We start from the raw sequence: 26,299 nt of genomic DNA, 5'->3' as shown, positions 1-26,299 counted from the left end.
TAAGCTGTTCTGTGAACAGAGTCTGAACACACCTGTGGTTTAATGATTAACAAACCTTCAACATATTGGCGCCAGCATACAACAATAATCATTACAGAAGCTCTAACGTATACCTTGAAATCACCAGTGCCATGAGTCGTTCACTTTATTTCACATGTGCTCAAACTGACCAAAGAGAAACCTTACTCCTGTACAGAGGCTGTACACATCTGTCACATTTGAAAAATAACACAGTATGTGTAGAGATCAGCTCCAAATAAAACATTGAAAAGCACTTCCCCCCACTCCCCCTTTTAGAATTTTTGGCAACTTACCATTCGAGCTCCGGTAATTATGGTGCTTTTCTGTGTTACCAGGTCAAATGTTTGACTGGAGGCATGCTCAAGCGGGTTAAACCAGTATCCTGATGCAGGTGGAAAACTTCCCATATGACTTGATCTTATCACTCACTCCTGCCACACCTCCTCCCTACTGTAGTCCCTTAAAGAGGACACACACACAGCAAATACCGAGTTAACACTGAATCAGCCAGGGCTGGTAAAAAAAAAAAAAAAAAGGGAACTCAACCTTTTTTTCTAAAAAGTTATGATTTTTGATTTTTTTTTTTCAATTTAAATGAACTTTTATTGATTTAAATCAACTGTTTCATTTTTATTTATGTCACTCTTCTAAATGAGACTATACAAATATATCATTAATTATAATCTTTATTGGCGTGTTAAAACATAAAGGTGGCACATACCTCATGTACAAGTACCATTAATAATGGTACCTATTTCATATTTTGGTGATATTTTAAGTAGGGGGAAACCAGGGCACGGTGAGTCACGGAGCATAGTGAATCAATCTGCAAACTAAAGTCATAATATGTTCAGCAGTTTATGCCATATTTTATGCATAAAGGCATCCCCCTTATAAATTAGTGTTTTGTTTTTGGATACATTAAGGGTAAAACTAAGGGCAATGAAGTCAAATTTTTTTCCTATCAAAAGCAAATTTTGTGGATGTCAGTGTCTTTGTATTTATTTCTCACAACAGAGGAAAGGTGGCCCCAAAAAATTGTTATTAGTTAGAAGTGTATGTGTCGGACGCAGCTCGTAGAATCCGACCAGCGTTTGAAGGACCCAGTATGAAATAAGCAGAGCACGGTACAAAGGCTAACTGAATTTAATACATAACAGTGATACAAAATACAACAAAAGAAAGTGCGGTCTGGCGTGGTGCGCTCCCAGCAGCGCTAACGGTCCGGAGCCAGAAGCTGTTCGGACCCAGGACCCCGCCGACACCCTCCCTCCACGCAACAAACCGAGTCTGTGAAAGAAGGAACCATTATGTGAGTCCACACTCTACACACAGAGAGAACACTTAAAGGTGTACAAACAGCAAATACTTCCTGGCTTGATTACTAATCAGCTTCCCAACCTGCAGGCATGGAACATCCAGTTCACAAAACTCCACTGCAGTGGAAGCCGATACATGACTAACATACAGCTCAATATAATACAGGTGTGAGGGACACCACATTTACTGACTGTATAAATGTTAGTCACAAAAATCTAACGTACCTCAGGAAGTGTGCTGACGAGCGTGAGACCTCACCCCCTCCTCTTTCACAGACCGTGCATCAAACCCTGGACGTTCTCTGCATCCACTGATGATGAGATGGCTCCCTAGACGACGATCTCACCCGTCTGGTCACAAGGTCGAGTCTCTGGCAAATACACACTGTATACTCCAGTCTTAATGCCACCATGTTCCATCCATATAGATGCACCTCAGCTGTGAGTCCTGACGAGCCGCGGTGATCAGGGTGAGGTCCTATTAACCTCAGCAACACAGCCACTCAGTCCAAATGCAGCCACCTGGAAGGAGAGAAACAAAGGACAGAAACAAAAACGGCAGCCAGGCCCCCCAACCATATAACAAGAAGACCCGTCCAACTGATAAGCATGTGTTATGTCTTCTCCAGACTATCAGCTATTTGATAACATGACTCAGATGCACCTGGGGCACAGTGAATCAGTTTAGAAAGTGATTTACTAAGCCCCAGTATCAAGTGGATGACAAATATTACTTGTGAAGCTTATACATTTATTTTTCCATGAATTATTTCTATAATTTGTGTATATAAACAACTGTTTTCACGTTTGAACAGAACTCATGACAGTTGTATTTATAATAGTTTCTAAAGCACTTATGTCACTATATAAGACACTCACACATTACATAGCTGGTTTGCTGGATTATATTTTGTATATGCATCAGCATGTATTTAATAATGTGAAGAAATCTTTATAATTATGTGTTTTTTTTAATGATATTCTAAGTTGATTCACTGTGCCCAGACACTGATTGACTTAGTGTCCGGGGCACAGTGAATCAAAAATTTTAAAAATTGATTTTAAACATCTATAAATTACACTTGGGGAGAATAAATTACACAGTCTTATGAACAATAACTTGCTGTATTAAATCCACAATAGAATGACCTAAACCTATGTATAATGTGTTTATGCTGCCACAAAACAACATTTCTGATCCACTGTACCCCAGCTTCCCTTCTGATTTCTAAAAAATATATATAAAAATAATAATGATCATTTTTGATTTTTTTTTAATTATTTTTTTTACAGTGATTTAAATCAGCTGATGCAAATCATACCAGCCTTGAGACACACACACACACACGACTACGCACGCAACACGCACACACGCACACACACACACACACACACACACACACACACACACACACACACACACACACACACACACACACCACACACACACACACACCACACACCATGTCCCAGTTGTTGTATCTGGATGGATAATAGACTGTTTTGTATTTATTTTGGACTTTTTCTCTATGAATTTTATTTGATGATTTTTTTAATCTTCGAATGCCACAGCTGTGTTTCATTGCTGTAAATAAATAAAATTATCCAGCTAAATCAAATATAAGCAGCAACATCCACTCCTTGATGAGGAATGTTACTAAGCAGGTTGAGCCTGTGAATCATGTTACCGTAAATGCGTCGAATGTGGAGAGACATAAGAATTGGAACTATATCCTCTGCACATTTCAGGTAAGTTACTCTAACAAATGTATCTTCTGGGTTGTAAGAAATGATTGTAAAACATCTGCTCTGTTTGACTGTGTACAGTAATAAGTGAAACCATGGTGAGAGAAACCAGCTGGCTGCTGCCATGACAGAGCTGAAACTCGGTTCTAATGTATGACAAAGGTGGAAGGTGAGGTACAGACAGCCGAGGGTGAAGGTGGAGCGTGCGCAAACAGAAATGAATTTAAACTTCACGACGTCTGACGTTCCACCCAGAAAACCCACTCCTGGGAACACTGCGTACTACATGCTGATACCCATTTGTGCTTCTCACACTGGTTGGATGTGCATTGGCGATGGTGAGAGAATCTTCTGCTCTTCTCCACGTGGTGATGCGTTATCTCTAAGTGTTTGTTGTTGTGTTTTGTAGGTGTTTTATATCAAGAGGAAAGTAGGGTAATTGATGACAAACTCTGCAGTGAATGGCAGTAAAGATGATAATTGGGGCATGTCAGCCTGATTTGTGTTTTTGTGTGCCGCTCTTCAGATTGGAGAACCTACGAGACAGGCTGATCCCTCTGTATACCTATGACCCTACAGAGGATCAGGAAGACTGGGTGGACACAGAGAGAGGGGAGGACGACGAGTTGGCTGTAAGATCCACAGCACACTGACATCCTACTGAAAATCAGTCAGTCGTGTTGGGGGTGGCTCAGCGGTTAAGTGTGTTTGTTTCCAGTGTGGAAGGTTTCTGGTTTCAAACTTCACCCTTGCCCGTTTTCATGTAATATGGAGTTGCATCAGGAAGGCCACTCGGTGTAAACGTGTGCCAATTGACATGTAGATCCAACTTGGATTTGCTGTGGTGACCCTGAAACAGCACTTAGATGACTTATATGGCTATATAATTTTGAAGATTTTTTATTTAATCCGATTTGAATAAAATCTCAATAAGTTTTATTCAAAGCTGGAGTTCATGGATGTGTGATGTCAGTTGGTGGCACTACAAGCTGTAAATGTGACGTTGAGTTTTTATCAAAGCATTTCCTTTCGCCGTGGTAACTTGTTGATGGTCCCTGAGTTCAGGTCTCGCAGCCGGCTGCAAGTTCACTGTAATCCATAAAGAATGGACGACATCTCATTTTTGGGAAAAACAGTGTTGGTTGGTTGTAGTTTGTTTGTCCTGTATTACAACATTTGGAAAGAGGTGTCATTTGATTTAAAGTATTGATTTCCAGAAAATCGAATCTTTTAATATTTTTCCATCTTACTTTACTAATGGCCACATCTTTGGAAATGGGAGAAAGCCAACCCACACAAACTTGGGAGAAAATGCAAACTCCACACAAAAGGACCAGGTGTGAAGCGATCCCACAACCTTCTTTCTGTGAAAAACAGTGCTAAGCACTAAGCACCATGCCACACATGCATATTTTAAATTAAAAATATTAATTGGTTGTTTGTTAAAATTTAAATTAATTCATATTATATCATATCCTGAATTAAAAATGACAAGGATGTTTGACCCGTGGGGAACCATGCGTTCTAGATGCGGTTGTTTGTACTGTATACTCAGACAGCAGAAAGTTCAAACCACATTACACCCATTTTGGCATCCCTTCACTGGCTTCCAGTGACATCAGATTTTAAGGTTCTACTAGTCTATAAAATTTTTCATGGACTGGCACCTCCCTACCTAGCTGACCTTATTAAACCCTACGTATCGGCCGGGGTTTGTGTTCTTAGGGTGCAGGACTACTTTGTGTCCCTAGGGTGAATAAGAAATCCGCAGGTCACAGAGCTTTCTCTTATCGTGCCCCTGTTCTGTGGAATGATCTCCCCGCGTCAATAAAACAGTCAGATTCTGTGGAGACTTTCAAGTCCAGACTTAAGACACACTTATTTTCCTTTCATATGGCTAGCATACTGGCATAGTATAGTTCTGCGCTTTTTACTCTTTTAATTCATTTTATTACGAAACGGAGCATGCCGCGGCCTCAACTTTACCTAAGTTCTGGGTCTTTTAGTGAAGCTTAGGGCTGGTCACCAGTGATCACCTTAGTATTTCCTGTTTTTTGTTGTTGTTTAATACTGACAAATTATACTGTATTTCTTGTCTTTCTGATGCCTGATTCTGTTTTTTCTCTCTGTTTGAGGTGCAGCTCCATCCAGAGATGGGAGTTGTATTTGTGCTGAAGACCCTCCTGTCCTGTGCACCAACAACATTTCTTGTATATTCGTTTTGTGAATTGTTTTGTAAATTGTGTTTGTAGCATGGCCTAAGCAGATGGTCACCCCTTTGAGTCTGGTCTGCTTGAGGTTTCTTTCTCAGAGGGAGTTTTTCCTTACCACTGCTGCTCTGTGGGTTAGTAAGGTTAGACCTTACTTGTGTGAAGCACCTTGAGGCAACTCTGTTGTGATTTGGCGCTATATAAATGAAAATAAATTGAAATTGAATTGAAAATTGACAGCTGAATTTTGGGGAAAATCTGTTTACAGTTATGCTATATTTTGTAAGTACTGACATAGAAAAATTTCTTGGCATTTATGAAAGTTTTTCTTGAAGGTTTAATCTGTTTTCCGCTGTGTTCAGTTTTCTAAAATGAATTTTTGTTGTCAATATGCTGTTCTGCAGCTGCTTAACCAGTACAATATCCCATGTAAAGAAATTACAGATAACTGATGTTTTATATTTGCATCGTGAAAGTGTTCAGATTAGATCAAATTTCTTGTCCTTTTTTTTTGGCCTGTGTGAGACACTGTTGAGACATATTCTGTTTTGTGTGGAGTGTGAACATGTTGATTCTGGGTTTGGGGTCCATATTTGAATATGCTGCCTGGGATGTTAGAGGATGGAAAGACTGCTGAATTCTGTCATGTCTGCAGTAACCTCACAGGCTTTTATTTTGAAATACATGCTGCTATTGTGGAAGTGCGTATTGGTCCGATCACCTTGCTGTTTTCACGACTTGAATCCTCATGAAAAAATACATAAGTATGCCAAAGGTCAAAAGTCAGCTGTTTCTAGATTTCAATTGATGCTCCCAATACACAAACACACAGAGGCCACTTGCCTTTTATTATGTGGATGCCACTGGGGTCCATTTACTTAAAGCACTAATATCCCAAGTTTAGACTACAACAGCAGAATATTCAGAGTTTAATGAAAGTGCGGTGCTTTTTTTAGCCGAGTTAAGCTGATACTCTGAACATAACCTTCTGTTGATGACCAGGTTAAATTACCACAGTGTTACCCGAGAGCTTCGATCATGCCTTTAGGCATAGTATACCTTGCCCTATAAAATAGAGAAGAAATGATTTAGCACAATTAAAAGTTGACTGAAAAGTAATCGTCTCTGCTTTCTAAATGCAAAATGATGAAAAAGATTGAGGATGAGGTCTACAAACCTCCACTTAACTCATCTGTATTCTCATTTCCAGGAGCCTTTGTGCAAGGATGGAAAACTCTCCTTTTCTTCCGGGTATGGAACATGAGCAGTGGAATCAAAGAGAATTTGTTCTGTCACTGCCACCATCAGATGCCTCTGATTGTTTGTTTACGATCACTATAATGCAAAAACTGGCGAATGAATTGAAATGACAGAGAAGATCAGAATATTTCATTTTATCAATGTTTTTAAATTTACTGCCAAGGCTTGCATTTGATCTCATTCTTTCACAGTCTGGCTCTATGATGTCATAAAGACCAGAGGAGGAAGAAACAACCTGAATTGTGTCTCCTGTCACAATTGTGTCAGTTGGCTATCAGTATCCCGGTAGAGGTTTATGCTCTTTGAAAGCTTAAATGCTTAATATTTACGTGTTTGTGCATCAGACAGTAGGGGGCGCTACAATCCTGTTTACAGTTCATGTGGGAAATATGCTTTTTTGTTTAAACAGCAAACTGGTTTGAAGGACAGCATGTGAATTTATAATAATAAACTGAAAAGTTAAAATACTACTTTAAAAGTTGTGTGTTGTCTGTGTATTAAAAAAAATAAAAAAATAGTGCAGCTGGTTTCAGACACCCTGACGGTAATTTGTCATCAGCTCTGCTGCTTTAACAAGAAGCTCCTCAGGGTGGAGATTCTCTTCAAGCGTTTGGTGCCTATGTGCAGGATGATGGGGATACAGAAGAATCAAAGGTTAATAATAATAAAAAAAACTGTTTAATGTTTTTCATTCGCCGTGGGCAGTCTGTGAGTGAGGAGTCGCCCACCCTCTCGATTTTTTTCATTGTTTAGGAATGGCTCAGAGACTGCTGCTTTGTTTGATCAAAAATTTTTTCAAAACTGTAAGGCACAACTGAGTGGACACCATTCGATAAATTCAGCTGGTTTTCGATAAAAATTTTAACGGCTGAGAGATTTTAGTCTGTAAGTGGCGCTTTAAGGACAGCCCACGGCGCCTGACGGCGATCTGTGCTTCGAGGCGGCAGTGTCTCGCCGTTTCAAGTTGAAAACTTCCACATTTCAGGCTCTGTTGATGCAGTAAGTCGTCAGAGAACTTTCAGAAGAAGTCGGCATGAGAAGTTTATTCGGACATTCCATTGTTAACGGACATTTTGTAATGAAAGAACGTTTTCAACACGGTGGTGTTTTTCCTGTCACGGCGCACACAGATTCACCGAGTCGTCACGGTAACAACTCGGCGAATTTGCGCACACGTCTTTCATTACAAGATGTCCTTAAACAGTGGAATGTCTGCATAAAGTCCTCATGCTGGCTTCTTCTGAATCTTCTCTGTTCTCTCACGACATCCGGGTGAATTAAGCCTTAAATTAGAATGTTTTCAGGTCGAAACAGCCCGACGACGGCACCTGGAAGCGCTGCGCGACGTCCGCTCCGTGGGAAGTCCTTACAGCGACAGAAACACCCCATAATCTCTCATCAGCCGTTAAACCTTTCACCGAAAACCAGCTTAATTTCTCAAATAGTGTCCACTCGGATATTCCTCACAGGTCCAGAAAAAATTTTGAGAAAGCAACGCGCGCCGTCTCGAGCAGCGTGTGAAACAAAGGAATTCAGCCGAGAGGGGGCCCACATCTCACTCAAGGCCTGCCCACAGGGAAATGACGTCACCGACGCGTGAAAAAAGTCACGCATGCGCACGAGGGTTCAAGCATGATTGGTGTAATCGCACGTCATTCAATCCATATAGTTAAAAAAAAGTGTCAGTTTCTTATCTAATACACCTCGTGTATATATATGTGTGATTGTGTAGATATGTATTTATGAAATTTTGTTTGTGTGTATATGTTTGTTTTTTAGTATAAGGGGTGGGTATTTAGAAGCTCTGCTTCTGCCCTCACCCTTTCGGCCACGCAGAACTTTTGTAAAGTTGCTTTGTTATGAGTTTTTTGTTTTTGTTGTTGAATTGTGTGCCGAATAAACTCATTCATTCATTCACCATGAATTCAAATGGCCATAAGATGTGGTATTCCAATCATGTAATTGCTGGAGAATAAATAACAAATGAATGAATGAATAAATAAATAAAAGGCTGGAGGAGGTGGTCAATGTGCCCGGAAAGGGAAGTCTGGGGTCCACTGCTGGAGCTGTTGCCCCTGCGACCCCATCACGGATAAGCGATTGAAGATGAATGAGTGATGAGTGAGGCTGGATGTTCTCCTACATGTCTAACAGTGAAGCACACACAAAAAACCTATATAGTCTACTATGAATTAGACTTGTCAGATCATTAGAGATAAGGCTGTGTGAGAATGTACTTCATGATGTCGATCGATACATTAAGTATTGGTCTATTCTAATTTCTTTGAATATCAATGGGTCATACAACCAACAACAGAATTTACAGACAAAACGAGCACAATAATCTTCATTGTTTTGTATCACCATGACCAACACATTATATTAATATACTTCACAATCTTCAAAAACAGCCACCCACGTAGACAAAGGCAGTGATACACAGTCAGTGAGTCACAGCATTTGATTCACCATATATAAAATTTAAGCGTACATGAAATAAAATATTAAGCCTACCTACATATACAGTTTCTTCTTTACTTTTGATGCTCTTTGTAGTTCTTTCAACCCGTTGTGAGTTGCTAAAGCGTGAGTAGCATGTCTTGTGTAATCCACCATCATCGGGTATTGGAGGTTCACCATTATTATTACTATTATTACTAGCACGGTGCCCGTGGATCCCCACGGGCTCTAGATTGGGTGGTGTTTATAAAATAGGTAGCTGACATTTTCAAGGGTGGTAGTAAATTATGCAAAGTTTCTGTAGTGAGATGGAATGGAGTGTAAGTCCACAATGCTTAATATAGCCTGGTTGTATTGCATAAATCCTGCACATGCTCAAACTTCTGCAGTGTGGTCCGAAATCATGACATACACATTCGAATTCTGATTGTCCATAATGCTGCAATACACTGTGTCCCTACAATCTTGTCGTAATTTGTATTCATATTGTATTACTGTGTTGTGTACTGCCTGCTTTCAGTGGGCACATTCATAAATATTTAAACTGACTGCATAGGGGTTGATGGTGTCAGGGCTGACTGTGTGTGCAAGGTTTTTTCTGTGTGTGTGTGTTTTTTTTAGGTGTTTTTCTGGTTGCACTATCACTATTGTACTTGCCATACCCTGCATGGCTTGCCCACACATGCACAACACATGACACAGCCTTAGTCAAGCAATAACCCATATTGGGCCTCATGTATCAACGTTGCGTACGGTGATATTTGAGCGTATATGGGGTGTACGCCAAAACGGCTGCACTACTTGGCATTTATCAATGTGGTCGTCGGCGTACGCTGCGCTGAAAATATACACCAGGTCGAGAGGTGGCGTAAATTATACACCAAAATGAACCAGCGCTGGAATCCACATAAAAATGAAGATGATCAACATGATAAACAGTGCCATTATACAAATCAATGCATATGTTACATAAATAACACTTTCCTGATTATACTACATAATAATCAATACAAATCCCGCTTTTGCAGGATTGTTGGTCTATCGAGCACGATCTGTGGGCCACAGCGCTGACTGCAAAGAAAGCGCTGCTCGCCTTTTCCTCCAGAGCAGCGCTGAGCTTAACTTATGTGGTGTGATCGTTTTAGACAATGGAATTGATAATTACAACTGTAGTGTGGTCATTCCCTTCGCCCGTGCTGCAATCAGGTTTGTTTTCTCCATGCATTTGTTACAATAAAATAAATAAAGAAATACATTTTAAAATAAAGAAATCTGAAAAATTAGGCGTGTCTTATTAATTGAGCGAGCAAATATCCACATGTCAAGAATTATTGACATGTGAAAAGAGAATACAGTGGCCCTCGCTATAACGCGGTTCAACTTCGCGGCCTCGCCGTTTCACTGAGTTTTTAAGTCCAATTTTGCATGTTTTTTTTTTTTTTAAACAGTGTTCTGTGTGTCTGTTTATAAGAATCTTCTCGCCCAGAAGAAAAAAAGAGCGCCAACAACTACTCATAACTGTGTTTGTCACTCGGAAAAAGACACCTGCAGCGAGGTTTGACTCAGTGGAAAAAGGCGCGGCGTCAGGACGAAGAGGCGCGATCAGAGAAACTGTGAAATACTGGTCAGTCAATATTAATAATTTCTTATATGTCGAACCTCGTAGGTTGTATGTTAAAATTAAATTTGTTAGTTCTAAAAGCCATCATAATTATTTATAGGAAAACATTCTATTTTATTTCTCAAACAAATGTTTGGGCCTGAAAACAGGTTGGTCTTATTTTTTCTACTAAGGTTTGAACTTGAGAGTGTTTACATACGAGAGAAAAGTGAGAAAATGTTCATGCCTGATTGAGAAAGTGTATAAAGTGGTTTTACAGCTTTGAAACATCTATAATAATTGTAAAAACGCTGACTATGTCGCGGTTTCGCGTATTACGGGCTATTTTTAGAACGTAACTCCCGCAATAAATGAGGGAACACTGTAACACTTTTTTGATTATACTACAAAACAATTAATACGACGGCCGCTTTGACGCTCTATTGGCACGCGTCGTGACTGGTGGAGTTCTTTTTCTTTGCCGTCTTCCTGGCTTCCATGTCGTAAAATGAGGGTGTGTCTGAAGCGGAGTCTGAATATTTATGGGCGTGTTTATTATAATTACGATTGTTTTCACCCGCCGCATTTATCAAGGTCACGTCAGGCATACGCTGGAAATGGGCAGGTGCACACTGCTTGATACATGTCACGGCAACTTTGGTGTACTTCAAATTTACACTTTAAATTTACGCCACAAGTGCACAACGTTGATACATGAGGCCCAATGTATTTCTGATTCTGATTCCCTCATGTTTTTCACTCTGTGTGCCTTGCAATTTTAAGGATATATATATATATATATATATATATATATATATATATACACATACAACCCCTGAAAAAATTATGGCATCACCGGCCTCTGAGGATGTTCATTCAGTTGTTTAATTTTGTAGAAAAAAAGCAGATCACAGACATGACACAAAACTAAAGTCATTTCAAATGGCAACTTTCTGGCTTTAAGAAACACTATAAGAAATCAAGAAAAAAAGATTGTGGCAGTCAGTAATGGTTACTTTTTTAGACCAAGCAGAGGAAAAAAATATGGATCACTCAATTCTGAGGAAAAAATTATGGAATCACCCTGTAAATTTTCATCCCCAAAACTAACACCTGCATCATATCAGATCTGCTCGTTAGTCTGCATCTAAAAAGGATAGTGAACACACCTTGGAGAGCTGTTGCACCCAAATGGACTGACATGAATCATGGCTCCAACACGAGAGATGTCAATTGAAACAAAGGAGAGGATTATCAAACTCTTAAAAGAGAGTAAATCATCACGCAATGTTGCAAAAGATGTTGGTCGTTCACAGTCAGCTGTGTCTAAACTCTGGATCCAAATACAAACAACATGGGAAGGTTGTTAAAGGCAAACATACTGGTAGACCAAGGAAGACATCAAAGCGTCAAGACAGAAAACTTAAAGCAATATGTCTCAAAAATCGAAAAATGTACAACAAAACAAATGAGGAACGAATGGGAGGAAAACTGGAGTCAACGTCTGTGACCGAACTGTAAGAAACCGCCTAAAGGAAATGGGATTTACATACAGAAAGCTAAACGAAAGGCATCATTACACCTAACAGAAAAAAACAAGGTTACAATGGGCTAAGGAAAAGCAATGTGGACTGTGGATGACTGGATGAAAGTCATATTCAGTGATGAATCTCGAATCTGCATTGGGCAAGGTGATGATGCTGGAACTTTTGTTTGGTGCCTTTCCAATGAGATTTATAAAGATGACTGCCTGAAGAGAACATGTAAATTTCCACAGTCATTGATGATATGGGGCTGCATGTCAGGTAAAGGCACTGGGGAGATGGCTGTCATTACATCATCAATAAATGCACAAGTTTATGTTGATATTTTGGACAATTGACAGGATGTTTGGGGATGATGAAATCATTTTCAAGATGATAATGCATCTTGCCATAGAGCAAAAAACATTCCTTGTAAAAAGACACATAGGGTCAATGTCAATGAGCAGATCTGATTTGATGCAGGTGTTAATTTGGGGGATGAAAATTTACAGGGTGATTCCATAATTTTTTCCTCAGAATTGAGTGATTCCATATTTTTTTCCTCTGCTTGGTCTAAAAAAGTAACCGTTACTGACTGCCACAATCTTTTTTTCTTGATTTCTTATAGTGTTTCTTAAAGCCAGAAAGTTACCATTTGAAATGATTTTAGTTTTGTGTCATGTCTGTGATCTGGTTTTTTTCTACAAAATTAAACAACTGAATGAACATCCTCTGAGGCCGCTGATTCCATAATTTTTGCAGGGGTTGTATATGTGTGTATTGCAAAAATTAGCAATGTCAGTTAGTTTAATTAAATCATTGTGTCTTTGTCCCCCACCGCACACACACTGGGACAGTCAACTGTGTACGTCCTCAGTGCAAGCGAAAAAAAAAAAATGACTCCAGCTTTTCATTCCAACTTCCTGCCAGCAGCCTCCAGACAGCACAGTGGATTTGTTTTGTGTGCGTGTTATGTGTGTGCGCGCACGATCATGTGTGGGCGTGCAGGCATGCGTGTGCCCAATCACGTGTGCACGCATGCACAAGGACGTGCATGCATGTGCAGAGTGCAATGGTACTAAACGTATGGAATCAAATTTGCACTCTAAATGGAACCAAGCTGCACTCGAAATGCAATGCAACACAAATGGGATGAATGAATCCATGTCATGTGACATACAAAGCACCAATCAAATGACAAGGATCCACTCAGCTGTTATATAATATACAAACAATGAATGTTTATAAGTTCAATGGTACAAATATTTCATGAGGTGAAAGATGGAATGTTCCAGCTTTCAACAAATTAAATATTTGTTCCTTTGAAAGAATGAAAAAACAATTATTTGTTTATATAACTGCTAAAAGAGATCCTTGCCATTTGATAATTTATAAATAATGAAAAGAGACTTACATTTTGGTGTTCATCACTGGTGCTTAACAATCCAACACGAACTTTAAAATTGGCATCCAAAATTGCAACAATGTCGTGCCGATGCCGTGCACTGACTTTGTGTACTTAAAAAAAAAAAAAAAGAAGCCTTTGTGTAGTTCCTCAGTCCAGCGAAAAATCATGTCAGATTTGTCCAGCTTTTCATTCTAACAGCTCTTCATGCTTCCAGATGGCTTACAGCATAGTGGATTTGTTATTTTGTGTTAGAAGAATTAGCTACTTCTTCAAATCATCGTCCACTAGCAAAACAAATTCTGCTATGTTTTAGCTAACACATTTCATATAGCACCAAAATTGCACACTACAGTAAAAAGAACTATTGCACGGTCAGTGAAACACAACAGTAAATGGTATGAATAATCCATATCACGTGACATACAACCCACCAATCAAATGACAAGAATCCACTCAGCCGTTGTATCGTACAAGCTTCCCGTCAGAGGCCTTCTTCAGGCAAACACAGGTAACAAGTGAATGCAGCAACACAAACATCACTTGATTAGCCTTAATGCAGAACACCTGTGTCTATCAGCAGAACCTGTGCAATGAGTAAACTTTGCTGCAGTCTTCTGGTAATTTTATGTTGTTTGAAAAAAAAAACAACCAAAAACTGTGTTTTATCTGCTGTAGATTTTTCTTTATCTATTATAGGTCAGATGATCACACAGCCTGATGAAAAACGAGCAAGAAAAGAAAGATGAAAAGAAAGCAAGTCTGTTGGAGATCCGAGTTATTTTAAGGTGTGTCATTTCTCATTGCTGCACTGCAACACTGATTTTTTTAAGTCACCTGCCAAATCCCACTTTATCCCCCTGATAAAACTTACACTTGGTGGTCAAGGGGAACTGGTGCGAGCCCCAGTCATCGGCGATGCTCACCATCACCTCCTCCTGCTGCAGGAATGCAGGGGGGATGTGCAGGACTCGACTCTGCACCACACCTGTATTATGGAGGCGGTCCGTGTGCTTGTACCGAGACATCAGTCTGTCAGAGACAGTGGACAGCATGATTAAGCGAACATGGATGATGCATGTGTCAAACTGACTCAATAAAGTTCAACAAATGTTGAATTATAATTGCACACATTTTGCCTGTAGCAATTCTGTTTTCTCTGAGGAGATTATTGTTTTGGACCATAACGGGCCCTAGCTGGACAGTCAGTATGCTCTGTAACACATGGTAGCAAATGTTTTGGGGAATGTCAAAGTCCTTTTGGCTAAACAGTGCAAAATCTGAGTGCAAAACAGGACGCTGAGTGCAAAGGGGCTGGAATAAATCATTAGTCATGAGTGGACCTCATATAATAATAAACCCTTCAAACTGGCACCTGTCATGGTCTTTAAGGTTGTTATCACACCTACATATTCTCAGGTGTGGTCTACAATAACTCTACCAAGACCCTTAAGAGGAAGTGGACTCAACCTGGTCCTAAACAAACTCCGGAGAGGATCATTTGTGGGTGACAACACAAAATGAACCAACTGACCAAATATCTGAAGCACGTTAATTCTGAAGAACATGAATTCAGTAGAATGTAATTACGTCCGTCATAAAAAAAATCATCAGCATTTATTTATTTGTCTCTCTGTCTGTTAGCAGGATTACGTCAAAACTACTGCACGGATTTTGACAAAATTTTCGCCACAGATACATATCTTGCCATGGAAGGTTCAGTTAAATTTTCAAGGTGATCCAGATCTGAATCTGTATTCTGGATCAAGTTTCATTTTATATAGGCTTTGAAGGATTACGTTTATTAAGATTACATCAAAGATACAGCACAGATTTTGACAAAATTTTCAACACCGATAGATATTAAGCCATGAAAGACTACATTAAATCTTGGAGGTGATCCTGATCCAGATCCAGATTCTGGATTAAGATTTTTTTTATTTAAGATTTGAGGGATTATTTAGCCTTCTTTATGTGGGATTATTTATTTAGGCTTTGAAGAACTTCACAGATTGTCACCAAATTTTCACCACAGACACATATTAGGCCATGGAAGACTCCATTAAATTTTGGAGGTGATCCTGATCCGGATTCTGGATCAAGATTTCACATTATACACACTTTGAAGGATTACGTCAAAACTACTTCATGGATTCTCACCAAATTTGCACCACAGATACATATTAGGCCATGGCCAAGACTCTATTGAATTTTGGAGGTGATCCAGATCCGGATTGGTGGAAATCTCTGATTGATATTGTTGTACATGTTGAAAAATATGGCAGGATGCATACAAATCAAATTTTTTTTCTTAAAAGAGGAACTATTGTGCACAAAATACAAAAAAAAAAAAAAAAAAAAAAAAAAAAAAAAAAAATCTAAAGCAAAGTATAAAGTGTTCAGTGAAGTCTTTACAGAGAAGTCTGCAGTATAACAGTTAAGTTCCTTCGGCTTCTCCCTTGTTTTTCCAGTTGTTTGCAAATCCAGGATGGATCTGCATGTAGACTTGGCACAGGTTGATGCCCTTCCTGAACCAACTCCACATTACATGGAGAATGGTATCACAGTCAATAAATCAACAAAAAATATAGACAAATCACTGAGACAAAGCCAGTTGAGGGCTGTTACAGCTTCATTCCTGGCTTCCCGCCAGTGATGGTCATTCATTTTTAATTTTTTTTTTTTATTTGACTTAAGTAGTTTCAATTTAATTTTTTTCTGTTACATTATTTCCTTTTAAATTACTGTATTTCTTGTTTACTTTCACTTTTGGTAATCTGTGTGCTTCTTACCCTGTGTGCTGCTATACAATGCTGCTGGAACCTCAATTTCCCTGAGGGAGTCTTCCCAAGGGATCAGTAAAGTTCTATCTAATCTAATCTAATCTAATCTTCATATGTCGTATATTTTTGTGCAAAATTGTGGCGATGATGTAAACCCTGCTTCATGAAACACTTTTGTTTACAAGTTTTGGTCTCCTTAGAAATATTGCTATGTGAGGCAAACCAAAGCAAGACAAACAATGCAACTTTGTAACAGCTTGATCCCTGGTGAGCTTGCTGGAAATCTAGTGAGTGCTATAACAGTTGGATAAACACCTAGAGCATCTACTGCTAGGTGTGAGGATCTGTCACTCACCACTGTGTGTGCACCAAGCATGTCAATCACAGCTCCTTCAGCTGGCCTTTGAGATTATCTTAGAAAATGCAGGATTACTCAAACATACTTTAGGAATTTTCATAATTTTCACTTGGTAAATGGTTGTTCCAAAGAAGATCTGGGTAACATTTAGCAAGATATTGCAGAATCACAAGAACTACAATTAAATAACATTTTGTCAAGAGGTAGGCAACAATGAAGAGCTCATTAAATTTTGAGCCATGTGGTCCTGTCATTACTTTCATATTTTTCTTGTGATCGAAGGGTCGGAAATTCAAATCCAGCTCCCAACCAGTCCAAAATCTGTATATTGCCGTTGTGTCCTTCTGTCAGTTTGCCCCAGGGCAGCTGTAGCTACACTAGTAGCTCAGCACCACCACCAACGTGTGAATGTGCGAATGAATGAATAATGTAACTTGTAAAGCACTTTGGGTGTCTTGAAAAGCGCCCTATAAATCCAAGTCATTATTATTATTATTAATTTCTATATTGTTTGTACTTTGGTGAAAAGCACCCCCACCTGCATTTTAACTCATTAGGGGGGGCCGAGGCAGAGGTATGCACTCTCTGAGTGCCAACTAGTTTTATTTGCATTCTAAACTGGTCATATTAAAATCAACAGCAACTTCAAAAACCAAGTGGTTAATGTTCTTACAATGATACTGCTGCAGAAAAAGATGCCAGTCTCTTGGTGCTGCCTTGTGGAGTGTCGATGAGCATGATATTCACTGGGTCCTGATAATGGAAAAAATTAATTGCTATTAAATTAATTTTGCTATAATAATAATAATACAACCCCAATTCCAATGAAGCTGGGATGTTGTGTAAAATGTAAATAAAAACAATACAATGATTTGCAAATCCTCTTCAACCTATATTTAATTGAAAACACCACAAAAACAAGATATTTAATGAGCAAAAACAAAGAGTTCACCGCGCTTCTTTATAGCACAAACAAATCTGGTGCAACCAGATATGACTAATTTGTAAAAGAGAAAAATAACTGGTGCAACACAGAAATAAGTGCCAGACAATTTAATAAGGTGCTGAAAGCAAAACGTTTCGATGTGAGAGTCACATCTTCGTCATGGACTCTGAGGAAGGAGAGAGCATATCTCACCCATATTGGCCTCTCTTCATTGGCTCCCTGTTAATTCCAGAATACAATTTAAAATTCTTCTTCTTACTTATAAGGTTTTGAATAATCAGGTCCCATCTTATCTTAGGGACCTCATAGTACCATATCACCCCAATAGAGCGCTTCGCTCTCAGACTGCAGGCTTACTTGTAGTTCCTAGGGTTTGTAAGAGTAGAATGGGAGGCAGAGCCTTCAGCTTTCAGGCTCCTCTCCTGTGGAACCAGCTCCCAATTCAGATCAGGGAGACAGACAGCCTCTCTACTTTTAAGATTAGTCTTAAAACTTTCCTTTTTTGCTAAAGCTTATAGTTAGGGCTGGATCAGGTGACCCTGAACCATCCCTTAGTTATGCTGCTATAGACTTAGACTGCTGGGGGGTTCCCATGATGCACTGAGTGTTTCTTTCTCTTTTTGCTCTGTATGCACCACTCTGCATTTAATCATTAGTGATTGATCTCTGCTCTCTTCCACAGCATGTCTTTTTCCTGGTTCTCTCCCTCAGCCCCAACCAGTCTCAGCAGAAGACTGCCCCTCCCTCAGCCTGGTTCTGCTGGAGGTTTCTTCCTGTTAAAAGGGAGTTTTTCCTTCCCACTATCGCCAAGTGCTTGCTCACAGGGGGTCGTTTTGACCGTTGGGGTTTTTCTGTAATTATTGTATGGCTTTTGCCTTGCAATATAAAGCGCTTTGGGGCAACTGTTTGTTGTGATTTGGTGCTATATAAATAAAATTGATTTGATTTTGTCTTTGTGGTGTATTCAATTGAATATAGGTTGAATAGGATTTGCAAATCATTGTTTTCTGTTTTTATTTACATTTCACACAATGTGCCAACTTCATTGGAATTGGGGTTGTAATAAAAATCTTTTTATATTTGAACAGAGAAACTGCTCAGGATACTCACAACATCCGCTGCTACTGTATTGGATTGATTCATTATGACAGCAGGCATCATGAGGTCACAGGAAAACCGCCTTTGAGTGTTGCTGAGAGGTGGTGGGTGAGGGAGTGCATAATCTGATCTCCCTGTTAAATGTGCGCTAGGAAGTACGGTTGTGGGTGCAAAGATAGGTCCACCGACTGGGGTAGGCACAGTTGGTAATCCAGAATGATACAAATGTATTTCCTCAGATATAGGAAAGACAACAAAGTAATCAGGAGGGTGAAGATTGTCTCTTGGAGGTGCAGGAAAGGCAGAACTGTTGACATCCTGTCTTGCCATTGTGTCTTTCAGGATGATCCACTATATTTTAGAAGAGTCCTCCTCCTGAAGTGGCAAAGTGAAAAATGGCACAGAACTGAAACATCTGTCAACACGGTATGAATGTCAAAGACAGAACAAGTAAGCTGTTCTGTGAACAGAGTCTGAACACACCTGTGGTTTAATGATTAACAAACCTTCAACATATTGGCGCCAGCATACAACAATAATCATTACAGAAGCTCTAACGTATACCTTGAAAATCACCAGTGCCATGAAGTCGTTCACTTTATTTCACATGTGCTCAAACTGACCAAAGAGAAACCTTACTCCTGTACAGAGGCTGTATCACATCTGTCACATTTGAAAAATAACACAGTATGTGTAGAGATCAGCTCCAAATAAAACATTGAAAAGCACTTCCCCCACTCCCCCTTTTAGAATTTTTGGCAACTTACCATTCGAGCTCCGGTAATTATGGTGCTTTTCTGTGTTACCAGGTCAGATGTTTGACTGGAGGCATGCTCAAGCGGGTTAAACCAGTATCCTGATGCAGGTGGAAAACTTCCCATATGACTTGATCTTATCACTCACTCCTGCCACACCTCCTCCCTACTGTAGTCCCTTAAAGAGGACACACACACAGCAAATACCGAGTTAACACTGAATCAGCCAGGGCTGGTAAAAAAAAAAAAAAAAGGGAACTCAACCTTTTTTTCTAAAAAGTTATGATTTTTGATTTTTTTTTTTCAATTTAAATGAACTTTTATTGATTTAAATCAACTGTTTCATTTTTATTTATGTCACTCTTCTAAATGAGACTATACAAATATATCATTAATTATAATCTTTATTGGCGTGTTAAAACATAAAGGTGGCACATACATCATGTACAAGTACCATTAATTAATGGTACCTATTTCATATTTTGGTGATATTTTAAGTAGGGGAAACCAGGGCACGGTGAGTCACGGAGCATAGTGAATCAATCTGCAAAACTTCATAAATATTTTCAGCAGTTATGCCATATTTTTATGCATAAAGGCATCCCCCTTATAAATTAGTGTTTTGTTTTTGGATACATTAAGGGTAAAACTAAGTGGCAAGTGAAGTCAGTTTTTTCCTATCAAAAGCAAATTTTGTGGATGTCAGTGTCTTTGTATTTATTTCTCACAACAGAGGAAAGGTGGCCCCAAAAAATTGTTATTAGTTAGAAGTGTTATGTGTCGGACGCAGCTCGGAGAACCGACCAGCGTTTGAAGGACCCAGTATGAAATAAGCAGAGCACGGTACAAAGGCTAACTGAATTTAATACATAACAGTGATACAAAATACAACAAAAGAAAGTGCGGTCTGGCGTGGTGCGCTCCCAGCAGCGCTAACGGTCCGGAGCCAGAAGCTGTTCGGACCCAAGGACCCCGCCGACACCCTCCCTCCACGCAACAAACCGAGTCTGTGAAAGAAGGAACCATTATGTGAGTCCACACTCTACACACAGAGAGAACACTTAAAGGTGTACAAACAGCAAATACTTCCTGGCTTGATTACTAATCAGCTTCCCAACCTGCAGGCATGGAACATCCAGTTCACAAAACTCCACTGCAGTGGAAGCCGATACATGACTAACATACAGCTCAATATAATACAGGTGTGAGGGACACCACATTTACTGACTGTATAAATGTTAGTCACAAAATCTAACGTACCTCAGGAAGTGTGCTGACGAGCGTGAGACCTCACCCCCTCCTCTTTCACAGACCGTGCATCAAACCCTGGACGTTCTCTGCATCCACTGATGATGAGATGGCTCCCGAGACGACGATCTCACCCGTCTGGTCACAAGGTCGAGTCTCTGGCAAATACACACTGTATACTCCAGTCTTAAATGCCACCATGTTCCAATCCATATAGATGCACCTCAGCTGTGAGTCCTGACGAGCCGCAGGTGATCAGGGTGAGGTCCTATTAACCTCAGCAACACAGCCACTCAGTCCCAAATGCAAGCCACCTGGAAGGAGAAACAAAGGACAGAAACAAAAAGGCAGCCAGGCCCCCCCAACCATATAACAAGAAGACCCCGTCCAACTGATAAGCATGTGTTATGTCTTCTCCAGACTATCAGCTATTTGATAACATGACTCAGATGCACCTGGGGCACAGTGAATCAGTTTAGAAAGTGATTTACTAAGCCCCAGTATCAAGTGGATGACAAATATTACTTGTTGAAGCTTATACATTTATTTTTCCATGAATTATTTCTATAATTTGTGTATATAAACAACTGTTTTCACGTTTGAACAGAAATCATGACAGTTGTATTTATAATAGTTTCTAAAGCACTTATGTCACTATATAAGACACTCACACATTACATAGCTGGTTTGCTGGATTATATTTTGTATATGCATCAGCATGTATTTAATAATGTTGAAGAAATCTTTATAATTATGTGTTTTTTTTAATGATATTCTAAGTTGATTCACTGTGCCCCAGACACTGATTGACTTAGTGTCCGGGGCACAGTGAATCAAAAATTTTAAAATTGATTTTAAACATCTATAAATTACACTTGGGGAGACATAAATTACACAGTCTTATGAACAATAACTTGCTGTATTAAATCCACAATAGAATGACCTAAACCTATGTATAATGTGTTTATGCTGCCACAAAACAACATTTCTGATCCACTGTACCCCAGCTTCCCCTTCTGATTTCTAAAAAATATATATAAATAAATAATAAATGATCATTTTTGATTTTTTTTAATTATTTTTTTTACAGTGATTTAAATCAGCTGATGCAAATCATACCAGCCTTGAGACACACACACACACACACGCACGCACGCACACACGCACACACACACACACACACACACACACACACACACACACACACACACACACACACACACACACACACACACACACACACACACACACACACACACCATGTCCCAGTTGTTGTATCTGGATGGATAATAGACTGTTTTGTATTTATTTTGGACTTTTTCTCTATGAATTTTATTTGATGATTTTTTTAATCTTCGAATGCCACAGCTGTGTTTCATTGCTGTAAATAAATAAAATTATCCAGCTAAAATCAAATATAAGCAGCAACATCCACTCCTTGATGAGGAATGTTACTAAGCAGGTTGAGCCTGTGAATCATGTTACCGTAAATGCGTCGAATGTGGAGAGACATAAGAATTGGAACTATATCCTCTGCACATTTCAGGTAAGTTACTCTAACAAATGTAATCTTTCTGGTTTGTAAGAAATGATTGTAAAACATCTGCTCTGTTTGACTGTGTACAGTAATAAGTGAAACCATGGTGAGAGAAACCAGCTGGCTGCTGCCATGACAGAGCTGAAACTCGGTTCTAAATGTATGACAAAGGTGGAAGGTGAGGTACAGACAGCCGAGGGTGAAGGTGGAGCGTGCGCAAACAGAAATGAATTTAAACTTCACGACGTCTGACGTTCCACCCAGAAAACCCACTCCTGGGAACACTGCGTACTACATGCTGATCCCATTTGTGCTTCTCACACTGGTTGGATGTGCATTGGCGATGGTGAGGAATCTTCTGCTCTTCTCCACGTGGTGATGCGTTATCTCTAAGTGTTTGTTGTTGTGTTTTGTAGGTGTTTTATATCAAGAGGAAAGTGAGGTAATTGATGACAAACTCTGCAGTGAATGGCAGTAAAGATGATAATGGGGCATGTCAGCCTGATTTGTGTTTTGTGTGCCGCTCTTCAGATTGGAGAACCTACGAGACAGGCTGATCCCTCTGTATACCTATGACCCTACAGAGGATCAGGAAGACTGGGTGGACACAGAGAGAGGGGAGGACGACGAGTTGGCTGTAAGATCCACACGACACTGACATCCTACTGAAAATCAGTCAGTCGTGTTGGGGGTGGCTCAGCGGTTAAGTGTGTTTGTTTCCAGTGTGGAAGGTTTCTGGTTCAAACTTCACCCTTGCCCGTTTTTCATGTAATATGGAGTTGCATCAGGAAGGCCACTCGGTGTAAAACGTGTGCCAAATTGACATGTAGATCCAACTTGGATTTGCTGTGGTGACCCTGAAACAGCACTTAGATGACTTATATGGCTATATAATTTTGAAGATTTTTTATTTTAATCGATTTGAATAAAATCTCAATAAGTTTTTATTCAAAGCTGGAGTTCATGGATGTGTGATGTCAAGTTTGGTGGCACTACAAGCTGTAAATGTGACGTTGAGTTTTTATCAAAGCATTTCCTTTCGCCGTGGTAACTTGTTGATGGTCCCTGAGTTCAGGTCTCGCAGCCGGCTGCAAGTTCACTGTAATCCATAAAGAATGGACGACATCTCATTTTTTGGGAAAAACAGTGTTGGTTGGTTGTAGTTTGTTGTCTGTATTACAACATTTGGAAAGAGGTGTCATTTGATTTAAAGTTATTGATTCCAGAAAATCGAATCTTTTAATATTTTTCCATCTTTACTTTACTAATGGCCACATCTTTGGAAATGGGAGAAAGCCAACCCACACAAACTTTGGGAGAAAATGCAAACTCCACACAAAAAGGACCAGGTGGGAAGCGATCCCACAACCTTCTTTCTGTGAAACAACAGTGCTAAGCACTAAGCCACCATGCCACACATGCATATTTTTAAATTAAAAATATTAATTGGTTGTTGTTAAAAATTTAAATTAATTTCATATTATATCATATCCTGAATTAAAAATGACAAGGATGTTGACCCGTGGGGAACCATGCGTTCTAGATGCGGTTGTTTGTACTGTATACTCAGGACAGCAGAAAGTTCAACCACATTACACCCATTTTGGCATCCCTTCACTGGCTTCCAGTGACATCAGATTTTAAGGTTCTACTAGTCTATAAAATTTTTCATGGACTGGCACCTCCCTACCTAGCTGACCTTATTAAACCCTACGTATCGGCCGGGGTTTGTGTTCTTAGGGTGCAGGACTACTTTGTGTCCCTAGGGTGAATAAGAAATCCGCAGGTCACAGAGCTTTCTCTTATCGTGCCCCTGTTCTGTGGAATGATCTCCCCGCGTCAATAAAACAGTCAGATTCTGTGGAGACTTTCAAGTCCAGACTTAAGACACACTTATTTTTCCTTTCATATGGCTAGCATACTGGCATAGTATAGTTCTGCGCTTTTTACTCTTTTAATTCATTTTATTACGAAACGGAGCATGCCGCGGCCTCAACTTTACCTAAGTTCTGGGTCTTTTAGTGAAGCTTAGGGCTGGTCACCAGTGATCACCTTAGTATTTCCTGTTTTTTGTTGTTGTTTAATACTGACAAATTATACTGTATTTCTTGTCTTTCTGATGCCTGATTCTGTTTTTTCTCTCTGTTTGAGGTGCAGCTCCATCCAGAGATGGGAGTTGTATTTGTGCTGAAGACCCTCCTGTCCTGTGCACCAACAACATTTCTTGTATATTCGTTTTGTGAATTGTTTTGTAAATTGTGTTTGTAGCATGGCCTAAGCAGATGGTCACCCCTTTGAGTCTGGTCTGCTTGAGGTTTCTTTCTCAGAGGGAGTTTTTCCTTACCACTGCTGCTCTGTGGGTTAGTAAGGTTAGACCTTACTTGTGTGAAGCACCTTGAGGCAACTCTGTTGTGATTTGGCGCTATATAAATGAAAATAAATTGAAATTGAATTGAAAATTGACAGCTGAATTTTGGGGAAAATCTGTTTACAGTTATGCTATATTTTGTAAGTACTGACATAGAAAAATTTCTTGGCATTTATGAAAGTTTTTCTTGAAGGTTTAATCTGTTTTCCGCTGTGTTCAGTTTTCTAAAATGAATTTTTGTTGTCAATATGCTGTTCTGCAGCTGCTTAACCAGTACAATATCCCATGTAAAGAAATTACAGATAACTGATGTTTTATATTTGCATCGTGAAAGTGTTCAGATTAGATCAAATTTCTTGTCCTTTTTTTTTTGGCCTGTGTGAGACACTGTTGAGACATATTCTGCTGTTTTGTGTGGAGTGTGAACATGTTGATTCTGGGTTTGGGGTCCATATTTGAATATGCTGCCTGGGATGTTAGAGGATGGAAAGACTGCTGAATTCTGTCATGTCTGCAGTAACCTCACAGGCTTTTATTTTGAAATACATGCTGCTATTGTGGAAGTGCGTATTGGTCCGATCACCTTGCTGTTTTCACGACTTGAATCCTCATGAAAAAATACATAAGTATGCCAAAGGTCAAAAGTCAGCTGTTTCTAGATTTCAATTGATGCTCCCAATACACAAACACACAGAGGCCACTTGCCTTTTATTATGTGGATGCCACTGGGGTCCATTTACTTAAAGCACTAATATCCCAAGTTTAGACTACAACAGCAGAATATTCAGAGTTTAATGAAAGTGCGGTGCTTTTTTTAGCCGAGTTAAGCTGATACTCTGAACATAACCTTCTGTTGATGACCAGGTTAAATTACCACAGTGTTACCCGAGAGCTTCGATCATGCCTTTAGGCATAGTATACCTTGCCAACTATAAAAGATAGAGAAGAAATGATTTAGCACAATTAAAAGTTGACTGAAAAGTAATCGTCTCTGCTTTCTAAATGCAAAATGATGAAAAAGATTGAGGATGAGGTCTACAAACCTCCACTTAACTCATCTGTATTCTCATTTCCAGGAGCCTTTGTGCAAGGATGGAAAACTCTCCTTTTCTTCCGGGTATGGAACATGAGCAGTGGAATCAAAGAGAACATTTGTTCTGTCACTGCCACCATCAGATGCCTCTGATTGTTTGTTTACGATCACTATAATGCAAAAACTGGCGAATGAATTGAAATGACAGAGAAGATCAGAATATTTCATTTTATCAATGTTTTTAAATTTACTGCCAAGGCTTGCATTTGATCTCATTCTTTCACAGTCTGGCTCTATGATGTCATAAAGACCAGAGGAGGAAGAAACAACCTGAATTGTGTCTCCTGTCACAATTGTGTCAGTTGGCTATCAGTATCCCGGTAGAGGTTTATGCTCTTTGAAAGCTTAAATGCTTAATATTTACGTGTTTGTGCATCAGACAGTAGGGGGCGCTACAATCCTGTTTACAGTTCATGTGGGAAATATGCTTTTTGTTTTAAACAGCAAACTGGTTTGAAGGACAGCATGTGAATTTATAATAATAAACTGAAAAGTTAAAATACTACTTTAAAAGTTGTGTGTTGTCTGTGTATTAAAAAAAAATAAAAAAATAGTGCAGCTGGTTTCAG

General features: G+C 39.4%; 1 long non-coding RNA gene across 2 annotated transcripts; it reads left to right on the top strand.

The window, feature by feature from the left end:
- Positions 1–2,956: 2,956 nt before the first annotated feature.
- Positions 2,957–6,944, top strand: LOC117515092. Of its 2 annotated transcripts, XR_004562043.1 has the most exons (5): positions 2,957–3,089; positions 3,168–3,424; positions 3,496–3,521; positions 3,613–3,718; positions 6,507–6,944. It is a non-coding gene; the product is annotated as an uncharacterized LOC117515092 (long non-coding RNA). The 2 variants fall into 2 exon arrangements; XR_004562044.1 differs by lacking the exon at positions 3,496–3,521.
- The last annotated feature ends 19,355 nt before the right edge of the window (positions 6,945–26,299 follow it).

The sequence above is a fragment of the Thalassophryne amazonica genome, chromosome 8 (assembly GCF_902500255.1).
Source record: "Thalassophryne amazonica chromosome 8, fThaAma1.1, whole genome shotgun sequence".
Taxonomy (NCBI): Eukaryota; Metazoa; Chordata; class Actinopteri; order Batrachoidiformes; family Batrachoididae; genus Thalassophryne; species Thalassophryne amazonica.
This window is presented reverse-complemented; position numbering and strand designations above follow the sequence as displayed.